Raw genomic sequence first — 23,562 nt, forward strand, 5'->3', positions numbered from 1 at the left:
CTCCACCGGAAATGGAAAGCCAACAGAGCTCCCAACCCAATGATTAGAGAATCCCCCAGGTCCTCAAAAAAATGATCAGACTCAAAACTTATTCAGTCTCTGTTCCATGTACCAGACTGCCACCCCCTGCAGCTGTCTTCCAATCCCACGCTTTTTAAGGTGTCCTTCCTAGCTGTTCTGAGATCTGCAAGCCAAGGGTGGTTTTCGCTTTTGAAATAAACAAACAATCCAAAGAACGATTTCTCACCTAGTGACATACTCTATACCAGCTGCCCCTCAATTTCCGCATACGAGTTCCAAAAACCTACAGGGTTAGATGGGAGGTTTACAAGGTCAGCAAAAAACGTCAAACCACATGAGACTTGATTCACTTCCATGGAACTGTTTTTCTGCCCCGGTACAATACCCCGTAAAATTGTAAATATGGTATTGGAGCTAATAAATCAATCACAGAGGGACGTTCCTGTTGCCAAGACTTGCTCTAGAGAATAAAGTCCTCGGGGCAGATTTAGGGAATTGAAATCAGATTCTGTAGAACTGCCAAAGTGCCCTGCCTTGGCCTGCCAAGCGAAACGTGAACTTTTGTGCCCTTTCTTCGCAGCAGCTAGAATCCACGGCTTTGTGCGATGCAATTCCAATTTATGGAATTATTGAATATGGGGTTTAGGGAAACATAGCAGGCAGTGCATGGCTTGAGCCTCTGAAGCTTAATTGCCAATGTGGTCGATGGCCCCCGCAATCTTCTCTGATTAAAAAGCTCCTGGGAGCTCAATCCGGAGCCACCCTCCTTTATTACTGTTCTTCTGAAGAAAATCTCTGTTCAGCCTAGGGTAGGAATTAAGATCTCCAGTCAATGATTAATGGCATGATTGCATTTGTTTTCTTTCTGAATTAACCCATGTGACCCATGGCATTTGCACCTCGTGTTAACCATTAGACACATAAATGAGCCCTGTATTCGTTGGGGTGGTGGAGGCCGGTGGCGGTTGTTTCAGTTGATGGGGAGAAGGCCGTGCCTTTCCCAGCAGCAGGGCTGGGCTCCTGCCTGCCGTCCTCTGGTTGGAGGAAGCGGCTCTGTTAGCCTTGCTGCGCTCTGTTGCTGGGGCTCCTCACAGGGGGCCTTTCAGGGCTTGACATAAAAGTCCTTTGATTGCCCTGGGCGCAGGGTCTGGGCGGCTCCAGGGCGCATCACAGCATCGCTGACGGAGTCTGGATCTGCTTCCCTTTCTCATGCATCTTCTCTTTTAAAGTGTTTACTTTTTTTTTTTTTTTTGCAGCAAATATGGATGCTTTCACTCTCTGAACTCTCTCCATACTTAATGGAGGCTGGGGAAGTTTCTAGAAGTGCTCTTGTCAAGTTATTAGTTTTTTTTTTTAAGAGGAAGAGAGAGAGAGAGAGAGAGAGAGAGAGAGAGAGAGAGAGAGAGAGAGAGAAAGAACTTTTTTAATATTTATTTTTTAGTTATCGGCAGACACAACATCTTTGTTTGTACGTGGTGCTGAGAATCGAACCCGGGCCGCACGCATGCCAGGCGAGCGCGCTACCACTTGAGCCACATCCCCAGCCCTCAAGTTATTAGTTTTAAAGTTAGCTCAGATTGGAGCAAGGAAATGAAAACTATGATGATCAGTTTCTCTGAGGCACCCTTCCTGCCGGCAGCAGTGCTGAGACCCACTTTCCCTAGAATCCTTTCATTCCATTGCCTGAGATTGTTTTATAAATTCGTTTTGGTGCCACAGGTGTGGGGGATGTGTGTTTAGTTCTCTGTCTCTGGTTTTGGAAAGAATCCCCATATTATTTCTAAAAATGGGAATTATGTGGGGGGTAGTTTGAGGATTTTGTTTTATTTAATTGCTTCAATTTAAGATTTGATGTTTAGGGGTTGGGTTTTTTTTTTTTTTTTTTTTCTGAGACTCATATAACATTAAATGAGGGTGTGGCTTTTAAAAATATTTATGGAAGGGAAGCCTGTCTTAGTCTACTCAGGCTGCTACTGCAGAATACATTGAGCCAGGTAGCTTATAAACAACGGAAATTTATTTCTCATGGCTCTGGAGGCTGGGAAGCCCAAGCTCAGGTCTCCAGAAGGTTCTGTGGGTGGTGAGGTCCTCCTTTCTGGATCACAGACAGCCGTCTTCACACTGTGTCCTCACATAGGGACAGGGGAGACAGAGTTCTCTGGGGCCCCTTTTACAAGGGCACTAATCCCATTAATGAAGACTCTACCTGGGTGACCTCATCACATCCCAAAGGTCCCACTTCCCAACATGATCATATTGGGGGGATTAGGTTTCGACCAATGAATTTGGGGGAGACACAAACATTCAGTCTCTAGTATTCTGCCCCAGCTCTCCCCCCAACTCATGCTCTTCTCTCCCACCGAAAACATTCATTCCATCCCAACAGTCCCGAGTCTTAGGCTGTTTAGCATCACCTCAAAGGTCCAAATCAGTCTCATCTAAATATCATCGAATGGGCTGGAGATACAGCTCAGTGGTAAAGCACTTGCCTAGCATGCGAGAGGCCCTGGGTTCCATCCCCAGAACTGCAAAAAGAAAAAAAAGAAAAGAAAAAGAAAAATATCTGCCTATCTATATATATCGGGGTGGGGGGGTGCATATACAGATCAAACCCAAGGAATTATTCTTCCTGAGACAAATTTCTCTCCAGCAGTGACCCTGTGAATCCAAACGTGTCATGTGTTCCACAGTGTGATGGTGGAACAGGCATGGGGTAGACATTCCCATTCCCAAAGGGGACACTTGGGCAGGGACAGGGCATGACAGACCCCAGGTAAGGCTAAAGCCTAATGAAGCAAACAGCACAAAACCTTGAGCCTTGAGAATAATCTTAGACCTGCTGCTCTGCCTTCAGGTCCGTAGGGTTGGGGTCCTTTTCCTGCAGGATTTGGGGTTAAGGGCTCACAGCTATTCCAGAGAAGGAATTCCATATGTTTATCTTGTATCTATCCCTGGAACACCAGATTCTTATGCCTAGTTGCCTGTTTAACTGTTCCCATGGAGCTCTGGGTAGGCATCTTAGACTTGATGTATATCAAACCAAATTCTTGACCTTGCTCCAGTACAAACCTGCTTCTTTCCTGAACTTCCGACTTCAGTACATGGCAAAGCCTGCCCCCGCATGTTCAGGCCAATTATCTGGGAGTCATCTTGATGCTTTTCTTTCTTTTAATGTCTGTATCCATACATCAGCTATGTCTAGGACTGCAGTCCAGATTCCACTGATCCCCTCGTGCCACCTCCGCTGCTACTGCCCGGCTCCCAGCTTCTGCTGACTTTGCCTGGACAGGGGCGTCTACCTGATTCCCTGCTTCTGTCCTTGCCCTGCTCCCCAAGGTTGCTAGTAGCCAGGTGAATGTTTAAAGGATCAGTCAAATCCTGTCATTCCTTGCTCAAAATCTTCCAGGGATTTCAAAAATCTATTTCTTAACTTTCCAGAACTTTCCTGACCTCCCACCCACCTTCATGACCCCATCTCCTACTCTTCTCCCTTCCACATTGCCCCACTTTATATTTTACCTTTTTCTTCCTAGAATGCTCCTTTTACAGGGATTCAAAGTCACCTTATCAAAGAAGACCCCAGAACATGATCCGAAACATCAGTCCTTTGTGTCACTCTGTTCTCTACTCCTCTTGAATTTCTTCTTAGTCCTTCACATTTACTGCATCTATGTTTGTCTAGTGTATTATTTTATCATGTGCTTAAATAAAGGATCTATGAATCAGTACTTTCTTATATTTGTTTTACCCAGAACTGAACTAGCACATAGTGGGTACTCACTAAACACAGGTTGAACCCCATGAGGCCTACAGAGGTAACTTGAGTGGGTGTCACAGGCTCTTGACTCTTACGACAGCTCTTGGGGTCTAGAAAACTTTGCTGGAAGTTAACGCCTCTCCTCGGTTTCCTGCGATGAATGGTTCAGCCGTTTTATTTTCTCAGGAGGATGAGATAATATCAGTGACCAATCAAGTTGGTGTTTTGGGTGGCAGGTCAATACCTCGTGCCTCGACACATCTGTGTTTGCATGTGAAATCCTAAAGACGCTTTGCAGTATCTCACTGTGTCAGAATGAATACGTGCTCTGCATTGGTGCTGGGTCAGACACGCAGTCCTTCTTGCTGCTGGCTCCAGTCATGTGACCCCCCACTCTCCACCATCATCATGTGACCTCTGCTCTCTATCACCTTCATGAGACCCCCCCCCGGCCCCCCATTCTCCATCAAGACCTCTCCTCTCCATCAAGACACAGACCAGCTTCTGGACACAGTGATGATGGGTGTCTTCATGAAGTTCCAAACATGGTTTGAAGAGCTCTAATTTGTGTTTCAAGTCTGTTAGATTCTCATTTCTTTAAAACCACAAAACATCAATAACAGTATTTCAAAAACCCTTAAAGAGGACTTCAGAGAATAAATTACTCCATGTCCTATAAGGAAATCTTGGGTGGATGGTGAAACCTAAACATGGAATGTAACAGCCTTCTGCTCTGTTCAGATGGTAGAGTCACACACTTGTCTAGTGACCATTCTCCATCATCCCAACTTAAATTACAGCCTATCCCTCTCTAAGGCACAGACTTGTAAGGTCAGGGAGGACAGGAGAGGGAACGGTGGAACAAAGTTTGGAAGTTGCACCATCTATTGGCTCGTAACAACGGGCCCAGAGCCTGGAAAGGACCACAGCTGAGCTGGCAGTGAGGACGGTGGCCAGCGCACCACAGAGGAGGCAAGGTGCTTCTGGAACCAGGGGTGGGGACACTGATGTGAGACACAGCATGAAAACTGTGTGAGAAATCACAGATCTCTAGGTTACCTTCCCCCAGTCCATGCCTCTGGGGTAAATTTCTTGCAGGACTGAAAAGGGTTTGGAAGTTTCTTCTCTGGAGAAACAGAAGAGCTCTGGTGGGGAGAAACCTGGTGGACGGGCACCATGGCCCAAATAGAGGGACTAACCGACTGCATGCAAACTGAACAGTGGTGGTACAGATCCTCCTAAAATTGGCATGGATACCGTAACTAAGATCCTAGTGGCCAAGGGAAAATTTGCAAAATTAGACCTCAGTGAGTAAGCCCATCCCTCTGGTCGCAGTTCTTGACAGAGTGCTATTCCCGATGGTTTCAACCAGCAAAGGACCAATGAATCAGAAAGATACCAGGTATAAACAATTACTCGAGCCACTGTCACACCTGCACAACTCTAGGTAGCAGCCCTGGCCATATCAGAGCATGCAAACTGAATGTCAGGTCTTAGCTTGGGCAATCTGTCCCTTCTTCTGATAGGACTTGAATAGATTACAGGAAGGGACTAGTATGTCCCTATAATTATTCCCTTGTGATTAGTCATGCCAAGATTAGGAATACACTCCCCAGACCAGGGGTTATTCTGCTGGTCCCAGTTTTCCCCCTGAACATTTTATACCGGTCAATTGATATTGGACTTGTCATTATTAGTAAAATAAGCACAAGAAGCAGTTCTTGGTGGGAAAAGAGAGACAAATATTCCCAGCCTGTCTCCAAATCGGTGCAGAAGAAAAACGACATTAAGTGCAAACGGTTTCATTCAGTAAAACTTAAAAACACTAATTTCTTTCCAATGTGTTTGCTACATTAACCATTCCACCATTACCCGAGGTTCTTAAAAACAAGATCACTTGCAAGTGAGTGACCTGGCTTGCAGCTCTCCATCACCTGCTGGCTCAGGGTGGGTGGGTGGTGCCTGATTCTGATACAGGAGGGCATCTGGCTCTTCCTCCTGATTACTTGAGTGCTTACCCTGAGCTGCTCGTCGGATGTTTATGAGCATCAGGCTTGTCTGAGATAATTCCAGTCTTTTATTTAATGGAGCTCATTTCTTTAAAGTCTGAATTTAGGCAAAGTTTAAAAAAAAAAAAGTCATAGTTATCAACCCACTCTGTGATGTGTCTTTTAAGCCTTATGGAATCTTTGCATTTCAACTGTGTCGTCTTAATTTTTTGTGGATGAGTGATGCAGAAAGCACATGTGCTGATTTTTATAAACGTCCAGTTGTAAATCATCCACTGGTTCTTGAACTGGCCTTTGGGGAGGAGGCCAAGGCAGAGCTTCCAGACTGGTGGCCCCTGGCTTCAGTCCAGGCTTTGAGGACCACCTGGAGTTCCACACAAGTTCTGCTCTCTTGGGGTGCTGCAAACCTGCCTTCTGAGCACGTGCCTCTGGGCAGGGTTCAAACCCGGTGAGATGTTACTACCTGCTGTTTCTTTAGGTGGAGCCCTAGGTGTGGCTGCAAACAAAAATAATTTCACCCCATGAACCTGAAGGTCCGGACTGGTGTCAGCAGGGCGGATGGATCCCCACCCAGCTCTTGTCCAAACCCAAGGTAAGAGCCTGGAGTCACGCTCTTTATCTGCCTCCTGACCTGGGGTAAGTGCGCCAATAAACCGGGCCGTTCCAGACATGCCTCGTGATGTGTCTGGGTGCTGGGCCGTGGGCCGTGGTTCTGGAGCAAACAGATGTTGGCCATTGTCCTGCAATGGTGGAGGCCTGATTTTCTTTCTTGGAAAAATCTGGAAGGGTTGTGGGATGCAGTCCACAGTGAATTAAGAAAGACTTCCCTTTTAAGTACTCACGGGCAGTTTAATAGGCCAGTATTCTTATCCTTAAATTCCCATTGACCTCTGTCCAGTTCTCCAAGTTCCTGTCCAGAGTGGCTCCTGTCTTTCCCCAGTGGGGTCCAACAGGTGTGCCAGGCTTCTCTGTTGGTCTGCAGGTTCCTGTCCTTGGCTTTCAGGGAAGCTCTCACCTGGCCTGGCATGGATGACCCTGGTGGATTAATCTAGAAGCTCTATTTCGTATGGGATTATGAGACAACAAACACAGGCTCACTACATCTCTGCCTCGTCCCAGCCTGGGGCGGTGGGGGTGGGGTGGGGGTGGGAGGGCTTCCCAACTCCAGCCAAGAGGATGAGCTGAAAAGATTCTCTAAGTCTTGCCTATTTTGGAAACTTGATTATCATCATTTCCAGTCGAGGCATATACAACTGATCTTGTAAGAAGGGCCTTCCATTCAGATGGAGCTTAGCTTCTCCACTTCTCAGCTGTGTGATCTTGGAGTAGTTACTTAACTTTTCTGAGTTTCAAGTTCCTTTTTTGTAAAATGAGACTAATAATACCAGCCCCAAGGGTTGAGTTGTTGGAAAGATGAGATGATATGGTCAAAAGCGGAAGAAGAGAAGAGACCATATTTCAATACAAGGAAAAGTGGTAGCTACACTTTTGTGCATGCTATCAGTGGACGAGGCCCTGGGCACCACATAGAAAGACGCGCACACCCTGTGGCCCAGGGGAGATTGTTAGACCCATGAACCCATCATTTCATGGAGTTTGGGAATCAGAGACTAGAGTCACACAGATGGCGCTAGAGGATCTCTGCAGAACCTGGCACTACTTGAATTTCTTTCTTTTGTTTTGTAATTACCTGATAGTGATGTGTTTTCTGGCCCCAGATGGAGTCATGGGTGTAGCTGGGTGCAGCAGGTGAGGCCAGAGGCCAGGTGCAGCCTGGGGAAGAGGTGTCGGGGTGGGGCAGGGTGTGGCGAACAGGGCCCTGTGGGACCCTACAGCTTAGCTGCTTCCTGGGCAGGCAAGACCCCAGCCCAGACCTGGGCCATTGGGCTCCTTAACCCCTCTTCACCCAGCGCGGATGATGAAGACAGTTTTCAATGTGAAATACCCGCAGCTGCCCGGGCTGCTGAGCAGTACTCCCAGGCTGCGTATGGGGCTCCTGCTTGGCTGTAGTCATGGAAACCCTTTCCCTGTCACATACAATTTTCATGGGCATCTTTCCCCTTTAGTTGTTTCTAAGGAGATTAATGCTGTTACAACTTGAAGTTCTCAGAAAACCTCCAACTCCGGGCCCAGTGAAGGGGCCACTAACATGGTGTGTTGGCCTCAGGTATTCAGCCATTCTTGGGTTGGATAATAAGCAGCCAGTCTGGCTTTGGAAGCTGTCCACAAGGTGGCCCTGATAATCCTTCCTCTAGACTGCTGTGTGTTTCATGTTCCATTCTGTTTATCCTCTGTGCCTTTCTTCTCTCTGTTGGAAATGTTCTCTTTCCTCCGCCCCTTGATTGGGCACACGCTTCTCTTTTCCTAACCAACCCCAGCCAAGGTTTGCACCTTTGTCAAACGGCTGTACATTTTTCACCTTGGAGGTTAGTTGTGCAATGCTCACCAGGCCCTTTGCATGTGATGGTAAGCTCCTGGGTTGATGGCGGGAGACACACCTTGTTCCTTTGGTATTCCCAGTACCTGGCACACAGAAGGTGCTCAATAAATATTTGTTGCACTACAGAAATTAAAAGCTTATGATTAAACACCCACAGGGCACCAGATGGCGACTGGAGAGGCATCTTCAGCTGCAGTCCTAGGTTTCATAAGACTTCCTGACTCACCTTGGTCTTGGGTTAGGAAAAGGAAACCCACTTAGCGCCTTCATATTGGTTACTCTGCTTGCCCTCCATAGGGCTAATAGAACTGTAGAAATAAAAAACGAACAATAGAAAATAGGGTATATGTGGATAGCAGTGATTAGTTACATTCTTTGTAGAAGGGTTGGTGTTAGGTATCTGAGGTCTCTGTGGGAACCCTAGATGACATATGGATCATTTGGGTTTTGGGGTTGTTTTTTTTTACTTTTTGATCATTATGTTTTGTTCAGCTTCCCCCATACAACCAGTAGTCCTGCAAATACCCTGGATGGATCAGAGAAACTCTCAATTACAGGAATAACAATTCAATTCAAAAAGCAAGAAAAATGAATCACAAGGTGGATTTGGAACAGAGCTCTGGATGGGACTGCATTGGACAGTTTTTGTCATGAGGATGCTGTGTAACAAACAATCCCCAAATGCCAGTGACATTCAAAGACAAATAGATAGAGTTTGTTCATGTGTTTATTAGTGGCTATGGGTTGCTAGTGGCTAGTTTTCTGTTTCTGAGACCCAGGCTGAAGGGACACACCTGTTGATCTGCAGTGTCCTCATGCCAGGGAGAAGTTCAAAAGAGCTGGCAGATATTTGCAACACTTCTTCAAGCCTTCACCTGAAACTGGCATGTGATCACCGATGCCCACATTCCATGGGCTGAATGAAGTCTTTGACATAGTCAACTCCCAAATCAGTGGGACAGGGAACAGGCCAGTGAGAGGAGAGAGGATATTTGCTAAACGATAATGAAGACCCTGGAATGTTCTATTCCTTCTGCTGATGAAAGTGTGGATTCTTGAAAAAAGAATGTGGCACATTGCCTCTTGCCTGGCATGTCACTGAGACTTTGTACGTGTTTGTTGAGTGACTGGTTGGACCCTCAAGGATCAATTTAATTGGTGAGTGGCCTTTCTCTGCATGCATCTGTTTTTTGTGGAGAAGTCCTTCTTTTTAGAAACAGACGACATGGAGGCTGCTATCACTGAAAGTTCCAGTCCTACCTAGTCCAGGGTGAGCGTTTGCTGCCGCCTCCTGTGTTGGGCTGTGATGTGGAGTGGGAAGCCATCACTGCAGCCAGAATTGGCCTCCGCAGGACTTGTGGCTGAGCAGATGTAAAGACATGGTTTGAGGCTGGGCGTTGTGGCCCAGGCCTGTAATCCCAGTGGCTCTGGAGGCAGAGGCAGGAGGATCAGGAGTTCAAAGCCAGCCTCAGCAACTTAGTGAGGCCCTAAGCAACTCATAGAGACTTTGCCTCTGAACAAAATATAAAAAAGGGCTGGGGATGTGGCTCAGTGGTTGAGTGTCCCAGAGTTCAATCCCCTGATAAAAACAACAACAAAAAGAGGTGGTTTGGGTGACTCCCCGCCCACTGCCACACCCAGCTCAGGACCACCAGTGGAAGCAGGAGGTTTCACCTAGTGAGACTTCCGCCACCCAGGGAGCAGGATGGGTGTGCCCTGCTGAGGGACGCTCATGGCTCATTAGGTAAGAGTTTAACTTTGCAAAGTGGGTGGCTGGCAAGGGGATACTTCAGTTGCTCCTTTCAAGAGGAATTAGAACAGGTCTCCCTGGTGAGGAAGGCAGTAAAATTGGTACTGGAGTAGAGCAGGTCTGTGCTGGAGTCCCAGCTCAACAACCTGCTGTGCGACCTAGAGCAAGTCATTGTACCTTTTACAGTTTAAGCTGTAAACTCTGCAGAATGGTAAGTGGTAGTACTTACTTCAAGGGCTCCTGTATGATTAAATTAACTGGTGCAAACTGCTATAGTTTCTATCTGGAATGTCCTCCAAAGGTGTAGTCCTTCCTTGGTAGAATTTAAGAGGCGGGGCCTCGTGGGAGGTTTAAGGTCATTAGGGATGTGACCTCCAAAGAGACTATGAGACACCAGTGTCTTGCTCCCTCTTTTGCTTCCTCCACCATGTGCTCCCACCATACATGCCTGCTGGCCTCACCACAGACCCAAAAGGAAAGGGCCACTGACTGGGAGTCAAAATAAACCTTCCCTCTTAAGTTGATTATCTCAGGTATTTTGTTGCAGTTCTGGAAAGCTCACAGAAACACTCAAAGCTTTCAATACAGTGCCCGCTATGGAGGGATCAGCCTTCGGAAGCTGGGGTTGTATTCATCACCATCATTTTGAATGTTCTTGATCTTACTTACATACAGATCTCCAGGGGGGAAAAAAATTCTATTTTTCAAAGCAGGAACTCCTTAAGGTCTTTGTAGGAAGAGGGAGAGCCAGGAATGTAGAGAAGAGAAAGGACGAAGGAATGAAGGGAGTGTAGAAAAGAAAGGAAAGGAGGAAAGGGTTTTTTGTTTGTTTGTATTTGAGGCTTTTGAAGAAGATAAATTCATAAGGACTTGATTGGAAAAAAAAAAATCTTGAATTTGGGGAATGAGTTTTGGGGGAGAATCCAGACCTCAATGTGGGACTTTCAGGAGTGGGAGCCAAGAGATGGGTTCCCGCATGGGACAGAAGTCCAGGGGGATGCGCTCATCCACAGATCACCAGGAACAAACAAAGGCGAGGAGCTGGAGGGGAGAGGTCTGGAGGCAGCGGTGGTGGAGCAGGGAGCCCAGGGTTCCACCTCTGGAAGCAGACCAGGGGTGCCTCGGGCAGGAGGAAGGGTCAAAGGTCGCTGCTGGTCACTTGGACCCGTGCACCTTGCCCGACAGGTGGAGCAGGTGTGGCAGAAGACAGGCCCAGGAAGAGCAGAGGCAGGGCGAAGGCAGGAAGGTGGCTGATGGGCCTCAGGGATGCTGGCTGGCCTTGGATGACATGGAAGCCACCTCTTCTCCTTCCAAAACTCCCCTTCAGCTGAGCTGTACCACTTTTCTATTTTCTCATCCTTCCAGGGCTGAAGTGCTTTAAAAACACTGTGAGACACTGAGCGCAAACCTCCGGAAGGAGAAGGCACCTTCACCCAGTTGGAAAGCACAAAATAAAGGGCACTCTTTCTGCAGGAAACCATTCCTTTCCAGAACATTCCAACCGCTGACTTCACAGCCCCCATTCATTCTCGCAGCACTGAGCGTGTCTGCTTTGCCCGCGGATGTGTGCTTGGTGTCTAGCTCCGTGTCTGGCGCATAGGAGGTGCTCAATAAATATTTGCCAAATGAATAAATGGAAAATGCTGGAGGACCTAAAATAGCTCTTGCAAAGAGAATTTCAGAGTTCTTTTGTATTAACAAAGGTGAGAACTCCAGAAGAGCTAGACATTTGTGCATCCTAGAGGAGGAGGGGAGGCTTGGTGCCAGTTGGGGTTTGGAATAGCAGCAGTTGTCTGAGAGCAGAACTGACGGGTGTGGGCCACGTCCAGCCCGGCCCTGTAGGGCCATTATCCTAGGGTTGCTCTTAATAGATGGCATCTCTATTAGGATCATAGTAAAGGACAAATGGCACTCTCATGATGACCAAATTAAGGATAGTTTAATAAAGAGACTATTTATAAGGGATGGGCAAGGTGTGGGGAGGCCATGGAGGATGTGCTGGAAACCTAAGGGTGGTACCCCACCACCTAGAGATGGCTGTTACCATCCCTAAGGCTGAAAGGGCAAGGAGAGGGTGTGGCAGCTGTGGGAAGAGGCATGGACTTCAGTGGAAGAACTCAGCTATCCTGTCGTGACCTCAGAGAGGGGGCTGAGTGATGGGTGGCCTGATCTCACCCCCACCTCCCTCCCATGTCCTGCAGTGCTCCCTACTGGCCTAACTCCATGGGGTGCCAGAAGGTCATGGAGTCTTGACGCTATTCCAGGTCAGTCTCCTGGAAAGGTACACGGAAGATGTCCAGCATAAGGGCCACTTAAGAGCCTGGGGGGGCGGTGGACAAATGGGAGTCTGACTGTGAGTCCAGCTCGTTAAGTCCAATTGCGGTCACGGGGGAGAAGATTAGAAAGCACACAGTGTCATCAAACCCAGGGATGAAACTGACACAGGGTGGAGCCTTTGGTGGGGCCCAGGGAGGTCAGCTTAGGTGTTGCCCATTTAATCTTTAGTAATGATCTAGAAGATATAAACACCTTTTGGAAATTGGCCCAGGTGACAAGGTGTTGCCACCTCTGGCAAAGAGAAACTAAGGAAAGACTCACTGGTGGGAAATGCCCCTGGACTCAGGAGACAGGAGGAGAGGCAGTGATGTGGGGCAGCGTGAGTCACGGCACACACATCCACCAGGGGGCAGAAAACAGGAAGGGCAGGAGGCCAGCAGCCATGCTCAGTGGGAGCCAGAGTCCACAGGAAGTGCCAGCCTGCTGGGAACCTCAGGCAGAGGGAAGAACCTGTGCTGAGTGACTCATTTGCAGTACATGTGCGTGTGCTCGACAGCCACGAATTCAACAACCGAGATCATTCCACTAACCCGGGACTTGCCCAGAGCTGAGGCCAGGAAGAGGAGGACCAGCTAACGGAGGCCCCTCACAACACCAAAGTCAAAAGATTCTATATCGTGGAATAAAACTCAAACAAGTTAAGTTTTATTATTAATGAATTATTATTTATTAAGCTAGCAAACTATTCAGGATGAATTCTTGGAGCTATAGGATGCTCATTGTAGAAGTTTTTGCAAGGGCTCCAAATTGGGAAATAAGCTGTATGCTCAATAGTAGGGCATCACTGAAAGAGATTGTGCTATGAGAAACTTAACGTTATAGAAAAATTTTAATGACACCAGGGGATGGCCAATATGCGGTTTAGAGGAAAAAAGTGGGCTCTCTAACACTATGATCCCATTTTGGAGAGAGAGAGGTGGCGGGGGGGGGGGGAATGAACGAACTGGAAAGATCTCCTGAAATGATTAAAAGAGATCAATGGTAAAAGATAGTTTTAGGAGTATTTTTCTGTTTTTCTTATCTAATCTCCCCAAATTTCTACAATGGAAATACAATTACTTTATGATAAAAGCAATTTTAAAGGAATCCATGAAGAGTCCTTTTCCTGCTTTTCTGCAGAATGTTAGCTGGCTGGATTAGACCCAAATCAGTAAGGTGCAAACAAGACAAATACACAGAGGTGCGTAGAGGGTGTTGAAGAAATTACTGAGGGAACTCCCTGGGAGCACAAAGGAGGTCATCGTGTATTTTGTGATGACATTGAAGAGTATGTCTGGAAACCAGTGGAAGGCCACAGATTTCTCAATCTCAAGGATAAAGGTAGTTTGGTTTGTGCACTGTATACTATTCAGCCTTGAATAAAAGTGGTACCAAAGTCAATTCAGGGTGAGGGGACTGGAGTTGTAGTGTACCTAAATGGTTGACTATTAGGTCCCAAAAGAATCATTAATCTATTAGTCAAGTATGCCATAGGCCCACTTGTAGCATCAGAATGAAAGCAATAGCTTGCCAACCCTCTGAATTCCTAATAAATGTGGAGTTTAAAAAGCAATATTTAGAAGATGCAAAAATTAGATACTATGCATTATTATCACGTAACCTCCAAAGTAAAGTTGTACAATATTGATCAAATTCTATTGTTAGGATTTGTGCAAGTATGAATATGTAATGAGTCCTGCTATTATGTATGATTATAATGCACCAATAAAAATATGAAAAGAAGAAGTGTTAAACATAACAAAACAACAACGATGAAGAACAAAAAGTTTCCAGAAGAATATCCCTCAGCCTTGGCATGTGGCTCCTAAGAAACCTCCTCAGGTTTACAGAACACAATTTTTGAACAACTGAGATCCTCTCAGTTCTAAAATGCTATGATCCTGTGGACCTAGATGACCTAATTTAAGAAAAATTACAGAACCAGGATATAATTTTGCTACAGGAAATAAGAAAAATTTCCTCTCCACTTATGAACATTTATTTAGCCCCAATTGTGTACCAGGCATCGTGGTAGGTTTCGGAGTAACAAGATGCAGACGTCACACTCTTCCTTGGAAGGGCTCACATTGCAGGTTAGGGGACAGATCCCGAGAGCATGAAGCAGGATCTATGTTTGAGGCTCCTGTAAAGCAATATGTGACACCAGGGACAGGAGAACCTCAAGGGTGAATCATGGAGTAAGGAGAACATTAAACTGAACCTTGAGGGAAAAGCAGACTTTTAGCATCAAGGAGGACTGTGTGTGTGTGTGTGTGTGTGTGTGCTCGCGTGCGCGTGCGCACATGTATTTGTGTATAGGACAATGCACTTATTGGCAGGATTGAATGAGGTATGAATTTTTGATGTATCTTTTTTTGGTAAAGTGTTAAATCTTGTGTCCATTTTTTATTGACCTGTCTATTATATATATATATATTTGTTTGTTTTGTTTTGTTTTTTGTTTCAGAATCCTTTATATAGTTCAGATTGAAGTCCTTTGTCAGAAACATATATTGCAAACATTTTCTCCCTGGCTCTGGTTTGTCTTTTCATTAATGATGTATTTTAAGGAAGAAAAGATTTTAATTCAATAAAAGTCCAATTTATTGGCTATTTTCTATGGTTTATATTTTTGTGTGTCCTAAGAAATCTTTGCCTACATCAGGATTGCAAGGATTTTTCTCCTAGAAGTTGTATTCTTCTAGCATCTGCTAGCATTTCTAGTTAATTGGGGGTTTTTTTTTTTTTTTCTAGTTAATTGGCAGGTCAAAGGCCAAGGTTTATTTATTTATTTATTTTCCATATGGCTATCCAGCTATTCCAGCACTGTGTGCAAAAGACTCTCCTTTCCACTTAGATAATTGTTTAAGGCCAGCTGACCATATCTGGGTGTCTATTTATGGACATTCCCTCCACAAGCCTACTTTTATGCCAACAGTGGACTCTCTTCCTTAGTGGAGCTTATTGGTAAGTCTTGAATCTTGTAGTACAAGTCTCTATTACAATCTTCTTTTTAAATATTGTCTTGGCTGTTTTCTTAATTCATTTTGTGTCATTATAACACAATATCTGAGGCTGAGTATATTCACAACGAAAAAGGGGTTTATTTAGCTCACAGTTTTGGAAGTCTGAGAGCATGTCCCTGGCACCTGCTTAGCTCTGGGAAGGGCCATTGGCTACATCCCAACATGGTAGATAGCATCATGGTGGGAGTGCATTAGACAAGGGTGAGGCAGGGTAAGGCAGGCAATGAGATGAGGAGGGCCAGGCTTGCTCTTTTCATAAACACCTGCTCTCTCAGAAACAAATCCACTGCTACCACACAAGACCCATACCCCCACAGGAAAACACGAGAATGTATTTTCCTAAAGTTTCCTCGACACTGCCACACAGGGGCCAAATTTTTAGATGATGAACATTTGGAGGACAAACTGAATCTAAACCCTATTGACTATCCTGTTTTTTGGATTTTCACATACATTTAGGGTTAGATAATTGAATCCTGCAAAAATGGTTTCTAAGATATTAATTAGCATGTTGTTGAATCTGTGGATCAATTTGGGGAGATGAGAGCACTATTGAGTCTTCTGATTCATAAGCACAGTTGCCTGTATTTAGTTTCTCTGATTTTTCTGGGTGAAGGGTTATTGCTTTCATTGTACTAGTCTTGCACATATTTTGTTACAATTGTCTGTAAATATATTATGTTCTTTCTTTCTTTCTTTTTTTTTTTTTTGCTACTGGGAATTGAACTCAGGAACACTCAACCACTGAGCCGCATCCCCAGCCCTATTTTATGTTTTGTTTAGAGACAGGATCTCACTGCGTTGCTTAGCGTTGCTGACATTGGCTTTGAATTCACGATGCTCCTGCCTCAGCCTCCCGAGATTGCTGGGATTACAGTCATGCGCCACCACGCCCGGTTTTTTTTCCTATTATACGTTGATTTCTTTACTTCAGTTGCCCCTTATGTTTTGCAAAGTTATAGAAATACCATTTTTATATTGACCTTGAACTCTGTGACTTTGTTAAATTCATTTATTTGACCTAGTAAAATGGATTTGCTACTGAAAAATAAATTTCTCAGTAATATGTATACACACGATTAGGTTGTCAGCACATAAACATTTACCTCTTCCTTTTCATTCTTGATGCATCTTATTTTATTTTACTTTTTGGCCTCACCATACTGGTTAGGATCTTCAACACATGTTGAATAAGTAGTAAGAGGAGGCAGACTGGCCTTATTCCTGATCTTAAAGGGAAAGCATTTAGCAGGGTACCTGACACAGAACTGCAAGAGATCTTTGAGAAGTCTAACAAACCCAGCTATTTCTCACTTCTTCCTTTGGATTTTGGGTCATGCTGGCATCGTCTCTCACCAGACATCCCAGTAGCTTCCTCCCTCATCTCCTGCTTCCACTCCACACCCTGCCCTCACCCTATTGCTAAGTTCATTCTCCATAGAGCAGCCATGCTGCCAGCCACTCTATCCTTTTAAGACACAAGTCAAACATGGCTACGAGGTCCCCATCTATCTTCCATTGTCTCCATCTGCCTCCTTTGCCCTGCCCTTCCCATACCCTATTTTTAAGCAGTGTCTTGAGTTGCCTTCCCCAGGAGTGACATGCCTGTTTATTCCATAAGAACTGGAAGATTAATGGGTCTTGATCCTCCTCTCTTAGCTCATTTTGGAGTCTGGGATTAGGCTCAATGTGTCCAACAGGGCTGCTGACAGGGGCGTTCAGAGCCTCTGAACCTTTCTATCTCGGTGACAATATGTAGGAAAGTCTCAGGAAGCTGGTTAATCTGCCAGGTCTAAGAAGACAGACATTCCCTAAGGCCTCTCACTGAAAACCCTAAGTAATGTGAGTGCTTCCTAAGGTGAGACATAATGACTTTTTATCTTTCTTGCAAGTCTTTAATTAGAGACTCCATAACAGACACATCATGTTAAATAGGACAGGCATTCCATTAGAGGAGAGAGCGAGGAGGAAGCTCTTTGGCCAGAACACAATGTTCAACCAGTTTTATGTTTGTAATAATGTCTTTGCCCCTGAAGACTATATCCATCATTCCTTAGCTTCTGGTAAAAAGTGTTTTTAAAAAGCAAGGAGGCGTTGTCCTCCCCAGGCGCGATCCAGTCAATCAGCAAAAGCCTTTCTAGGGGGTAGGGAGTAGGGGGTGGGACACATCATTGCCTGGATTTGTGAAAAGCATTTTTCACAAATGCCTTATCTCATTTCTTGTCTTCAGACCCACTGGGCGGAGGACAGAGCACACGTCACTCACAGAGGAGGAATGGGAGAGGCTGGGTGTGTGGGGTCCCACGGCTTGCCCATGGTACCTGCTCCTCCTCCACACCCAGGTTACATGGCTCCTCCACCCCTGCCCCCTGACACTGGCTAAGCACCCTCAGATGGAGAGGTGGTAGAGCCACCACCAAGCTTTCTGCCACCGCAAGACTTTTTTCTTATAATGACTTGCACTTTGAGGTCGCTGTAGATACTATCTTAAAAGAGATTTTTCTCACTCAACACCAAGTCAACTATGGCAGGAAAAGCCTGGGGCACTGGGGGTGGACGGGAAGCAGGGGGGAGGGCTCAGCAGCCTGGGGGAGGGGGCAAAGGGAGGCCACCTCCGGGCTCCTGCTCTGCTTCCCTGGCTGCGGCGTCTTTCCCAATTGCTAATCCTGGCTCCTTCCTAAACACTGACTTCTCTTGTAAGGAGTTGTTCCCCCCCACTCCTCCTTCCCTTCTGCCTCTCACGGAGAGCACTTTAAAACAGACCTTCAACTAAATAAACACACAACGTGAAACAAGCCAGGGCTGTGGATGGGAAGGAGGTAGCCCGAGAGGCGCTGGGCGGTGTGCGCACGCATGCGCACAGGGAAAGGAGGGGGACTCCTGAGGCCGCTGTGTTCTATTCCTCAGGCTGTTTCAAGCCTCTGAACCGCCCATCACCTGCCTCTTCAGCTCACAGCTGCACCTCTTATCCTCATCTTATTTGTTTGCGTTTCTTTCAGTCTTTGCTTTCCTGCTCTTCTTTATTCCTCCCCCTCTTCCCTCTCCACGCCTAACCCCCACCCCTTTTTTAAATGGAGTGGATTTGTCCTGTTGAGCTGATGGATAGCAGGGAGGGTGTGTGTGAGCCACAGTGTGGGCTTTAGCCCCTCTAGCTCCCTTCCCAGGGAATGGGGCTACCTGTGGAACTGCTTCAAGGTTGTGGGAAGATTCAGTGGATGGCGCAGTGGGATCCTAGGAAGGGCATCTGGCCCATGGGAAGGGCTGGATAGTGCTGAACACTAGCATTGTTGTGGGTATCCCCATTGGTCAGTCCCCTGCCCAACAGGTACGGAGTAGCTCCTGAAGACCATGATCCATCCCAGAGGACAGAAAAGCTGCTTCCTGTTTTACTCATTTTTTGCTTATCTGACTCAAGCACTGCTGGACCACAGAAATGATTTTTGCTAAATCCCTAAACCTAATGGAAGACAGAAGAGCTGCCTGGAAAGATTTGGGATCTACTTTTGGGACAGGACAACTCAAAGGAGATGAGAGGACGGCGTCTGGCTTTTGTGTAAACTTTGTGACTGGGCAGATTCATCTTTTAGGGTTTCAGGTTTGTGAACAATGAGCCAGGGAAAACTCACAGCCTCACAGGAGTCTGAGCTGATCTCTGAGCTGAGCTGATGTTGGTAAAAGTAATTTAAAACCTCCAAAATGGATAGACTGGGATGGGGCTGGTGCAGCTGCCATCTCTGACCAAAGGAAAGAGTCCAGAGGAATAACCTGGAAATGCAGAGTGGGGTTACGTCTAAGGGAGACACTGCTGGGGTCTGTTTGTGTCCCCCCCAGAATTCATATGTTGAAATCCTGACCACTCGGTGAAGGCACTAGGAGTTGGAGCCTATGGGAGGTGATTAGGTGAGGAGGGCAGAGCTCCTGTGAAAGGAATCAGTGCCCTTACAAAAGAGATCCCGGAGAGCTACCTTGAACTTTCTACCAGGTGAGAGCACAGCTAGTAGGTTCCATCTATGAACCAGAGAGTGGGCCCTCACCAGATACCCAACCTGCCTGCGTTTGTGTCTGGACTTCCCAGCCTCCAGACTGTGAGCAATAATCTTGTTTTTCATAGGCCATCCAGTCTGTAGTTTTTTGTTTTAGCAACCTGACCAGACTTAGGCAATTTATAGACAAGAGCACAGGACCAAAAGAGGAGTGACTTCCCTGTAGCCACACAGTAATTTAGTGACAGAGTCAGGACTCGGGTTACAGTGGTGCTTCCTTTGTCATGCCATGGTGAAGGACAGAGAGGGAGTCGAGATCCCAGTCCAGTCCCACTGATGGACTCCTGTGGACAATTCTCAAGCAACACGGTCAGAGACTTCGAGTGGGAAGCAGGGTTTGAATTCTAGCCCTGCCCATGGGCCTTGTCTGTGTTTACTTTTTTACAGTTCTGTTAATTTTGACAAGTGCGTGAAGTCAAGCAACCATCAGAATTCAAAAGTAGAACATTTTCATCATTCCGAAGCTGTTATGATCCCGCACAGTTAGCTCTTCCCCCAGCCTCCCTTGCAACCACTGATTGGGTTTTTGTCTCTAACTCACTTTGCTTTTTTTCAGATCGTCATTTAAATGGGACAAAGAGTGCACAGTCTTTTGAACCTGGCTTCAGGCCCTACTGTAATGCATTTGAGATTTATCCATGTTGTTTCATGTTCTGAGAGTTGGTTTCTTTTCATTTGGAGAATACTTTTCCATAGTAGATCACAATTTGTTTAATCAGACCCCAACTGATGGTCATTCGGGCTGTTTCAAGTTTTTGACTACTAAAACCAAAGCTGCTGTGATTTTCAAAAGCACACACTTTCCTTTCTCTGGGATGAATATCTAGCAATGAAACTTTTGGGTCACACTGCAAGTATGTGGAAAATAACTTGCTCTGCTTCCTCACCAGCACTTGGTATTGTCGGTTGTTTTATTTTTTCCATTCTAATGGTATCTCATTGTGGTTTTACTTTATAGTTCTCTTACGAGGACTAAATGACATTGAACATTTCGAGTGCTCATTTGCCATTCCAGTGTCTTTCTTGGAAAAAATGCCCATTTAAATCATTTTTCTGTTTCTTCAAATTGGCTGTCTGCTTTCTTATTTTTGAGTTTTGAGACTGAATACATCAGGTTTAATAATGCTTCTTCGATGGCTTTAAGGATGGATGGAAGCATAGGAGCTCAAATTGATTTTTGCTTAGATTTCCAGGGTTGCAAAGAAAACTGAAAGTTATATATGTGAAATGCGCTGAAATTTTGAAGTTTGATGTAAGAAAAACTCGTTCCAGAAAGAATCCAGAACTTTTGTATTGTTATTTCAAGAGTTGTCTGAGAATATTTGTCAATTTTTTCAATCTTTTAAAAGTTAGATCTGCCCTTGGTGTTTGCATGTGGGAACATTACCAGTAAATGTTTATGGCATTCCTGTTGTACACAGTTCTGTATCATGGGGTACTGTAGGGCTTTCTGACCTCAGGGAACTTGAGATTTAGCTAGGAAGAAAAAGGTGTGTCCATGAGGTCCACTAACACAGTAGTAAATGCAAGTGACCAATGGCAGTCTAAGGCCAATGGGGATTCAGAGGAAGGCCAGGCCCTTGTCTTCATCCTACAAAAACAAAGGTCTGTCATAAAAGGATCTGTAAAGCCCTGGACTGGACTTCTTCCCACACCCAGTTATTAAGCTTCTTTCCTGTCCAATGATTCAGAAGAAATGTGGCTTGTCATCCATTGCATCTCTTCCAAAGGTTCCTGAGGTTTTCTAGAGAAACAGCAAGTTATGCTGCATGTGCCGTTGAGCCAAATGTGCTTATTTGCTCTGAATGACCCTTCTCTTCCTTTTTCCTCCATTTTTTTTATCCCCCGCCCAGCAAAAGAGCACAGCCTTCTCCAAAGTAGATGCTGTTCAAAAAGCTATTTGTTTGTTTTTACTTTGGTGTCTTGATTCCTTTGCTCTCCATAGGGGCTAAAGTGGTTTCTGCTCACAAGTGGGAATGGAAAGAGAATTTCCTTTCAAAAGTGCAGTTTTTGCCAACTCCCTGTATAAGCTAAGGTTGGGTAGAGAGAGGGATCTTGTGACTCCTGAAATATGAGAGCTATGAAAAATTATGTTGGCTTCAGGTTTTTCTCCCTGAGTGATATCATAGAGATGAGTGCTTTTAAAACTTTTTTGATTTATTTCTTTCAACCAGTTCATTATTGATTTCAAGTATTTTTATTCCAACACATTAGATTTGTGCTGATTTTTTTTCTTTTTCTTTTTGGCCCTTAACTTCTATGAAACACTATGTAAAATGGAGCTCCATCTAAGACCTTGGGATCCTTGTGAGTCATAAAACACTTCTGGCCTTATTTGATCCACGAAATAAGATACCCTTCAAATACTCTCTTACCTTGGAAAATGGGCTACCCTGGCCGGTGCTGCAATTACTTTCCATAGTCATATTTTTGGATTCGAAGTGGTGGACTATGCCCTTGGAAAGGAAAGAATAATGAATTTATTTATATTCACTTATTTCTACAGAACAATCCTCATTTTATTTAGATATTGAGTCTCAAGAGGAATTGTGTCTCTCACTTTTGGTGTGGGGGTGGGGGTATGAAATGTGTGGGAAGCCCTAGACACAACTTGCCTTTGGCATCCTTTTGTGACTTTGTCCCCAGGCCTTCTCATCCCCCTCTCTGTGCTTCTGGCTTGGGTCCTGGAAACCACAGTGTGCAGATACCCTCGAGGGGCGGGGCCTCCACAGCCCATTACCACACCGCCCCCTGCCTGGGCCTCAGGCCATTCTTTCCAAAGGAACAAGGAAGGAAGGAGGGAGGGAGGAAAGAAGTGAGGGAGAAAGAAAAAAGGAGGAAGGTAAAGGAAGGAAGGGAGAGAAAGAGACAGCAAAGTTTCAAAAAAATGTATCTAAATATAAAAGTAAAAATATTTACCCAGACCATAAAAATGATTAATTTGACTTCAATGAAATTAAAACTTCTCTTCAAAAGACATGATAAACCTGGAAAATCAGGACATAGACTAAAAGGAAATACTTGCACACACATATCTGATTAAACCTAAAGCTATAAATCCCAGAAATAAACTTAGAAGAAATCTTTGTGACTTTGGACAGTTGACCTTGGATAGGCAAACATTGCTTAGATACTACACCAGGGCACAGAGGACAATAAATTAGTAAGTTGAGCTTCATAAAAATCAAGAATTTCTAAATGTTCAACACCTCTATTAATTAGAGAAATGCAAATCAATACTACTCTAAGATTTCATCTCACTCCAGTCAGAATGGCAGTTCATGAATACAAGCAACAACAAGTGTTGGCAAGGATGTGGGGAAAAGACACACTCATACACTGCTGGTGGGACTGCAAATTGGTACAACCAATCTGAAAAGCAATATAGAGATTCCTTAGAAAATTTGGAATGGAACCACCATTTGACCCAGCTATCCCACTCCTTGATCTATACCCCAAAACAGCATACTATAGTGACACAGTCACTTTAATGTTTATAGCAGCACAATCTGGAATTGCTAAACTGTGGAATCAACATAAATGATCTTCAATAGATTAATGGATAAAGCAACTGTGGTATACATACACAATGGAATATTACCCAGCATTAATATAGAATCATGGTATTTGCAGGTAAATGAATAGAGTTGGAGAACATCATGCTAAGTGAAATAAGTCAATCCCCCAAACCAGAGGCCAAATGTTTTTTTCTGATAAGTGGATGCTAATACATAATTGAGGGGGGGGTATGGGATGAGTGGAGGAACTTTGGATGGGGCAAAGGGGAAAGGGAGAGGAAGCAAAGGAGTGGGAAAGATGGTAGAATGAGATGGACATTATTACCCTAGGTATATGTATGATTGCATGAATGGCGTGACTGTACTTCATGCACAACCAGAGAAGTGAAAAATTCTGCTCCATTTGTGTACATTGAATCAAAGAGCTTTTTACTGTCATGTATAACTGATTAGAACTAATCAAAAAATCAAGAATATCTGTTCTTTGAAAAATAGTAAGAGATGAACCACAGATTCGCAGAAAATATTTATAAATTACATCTTGGTAAGGGATTTTTTTTTATAAAACAAATAAAGAACTCTTATAATTTGGTAATAAGAAAATGAAAAGTCCTTCTAAAAAATGTATAAAAAGTTGGAGCAGACTTTTTGCCTAAGAAGAGATACAGATGCAAATAAGCAT

Source organism: Callospermophilus lateralis, chromosome 8, assembly GCF_048772815.1.
Source record: "Callospermophilus lateralis isolate mCalLat2 chromosome 8, mCalLat2.hap1, whole genome shotgun sequence".
NCBI classification, from domain to species: domain Eukaryota; kingdom Metazoa; phylum Chordata; class Mammalia; order Rodentia; family Sciuridae; genus Callospermophilus; species Callospermophilus lateralis.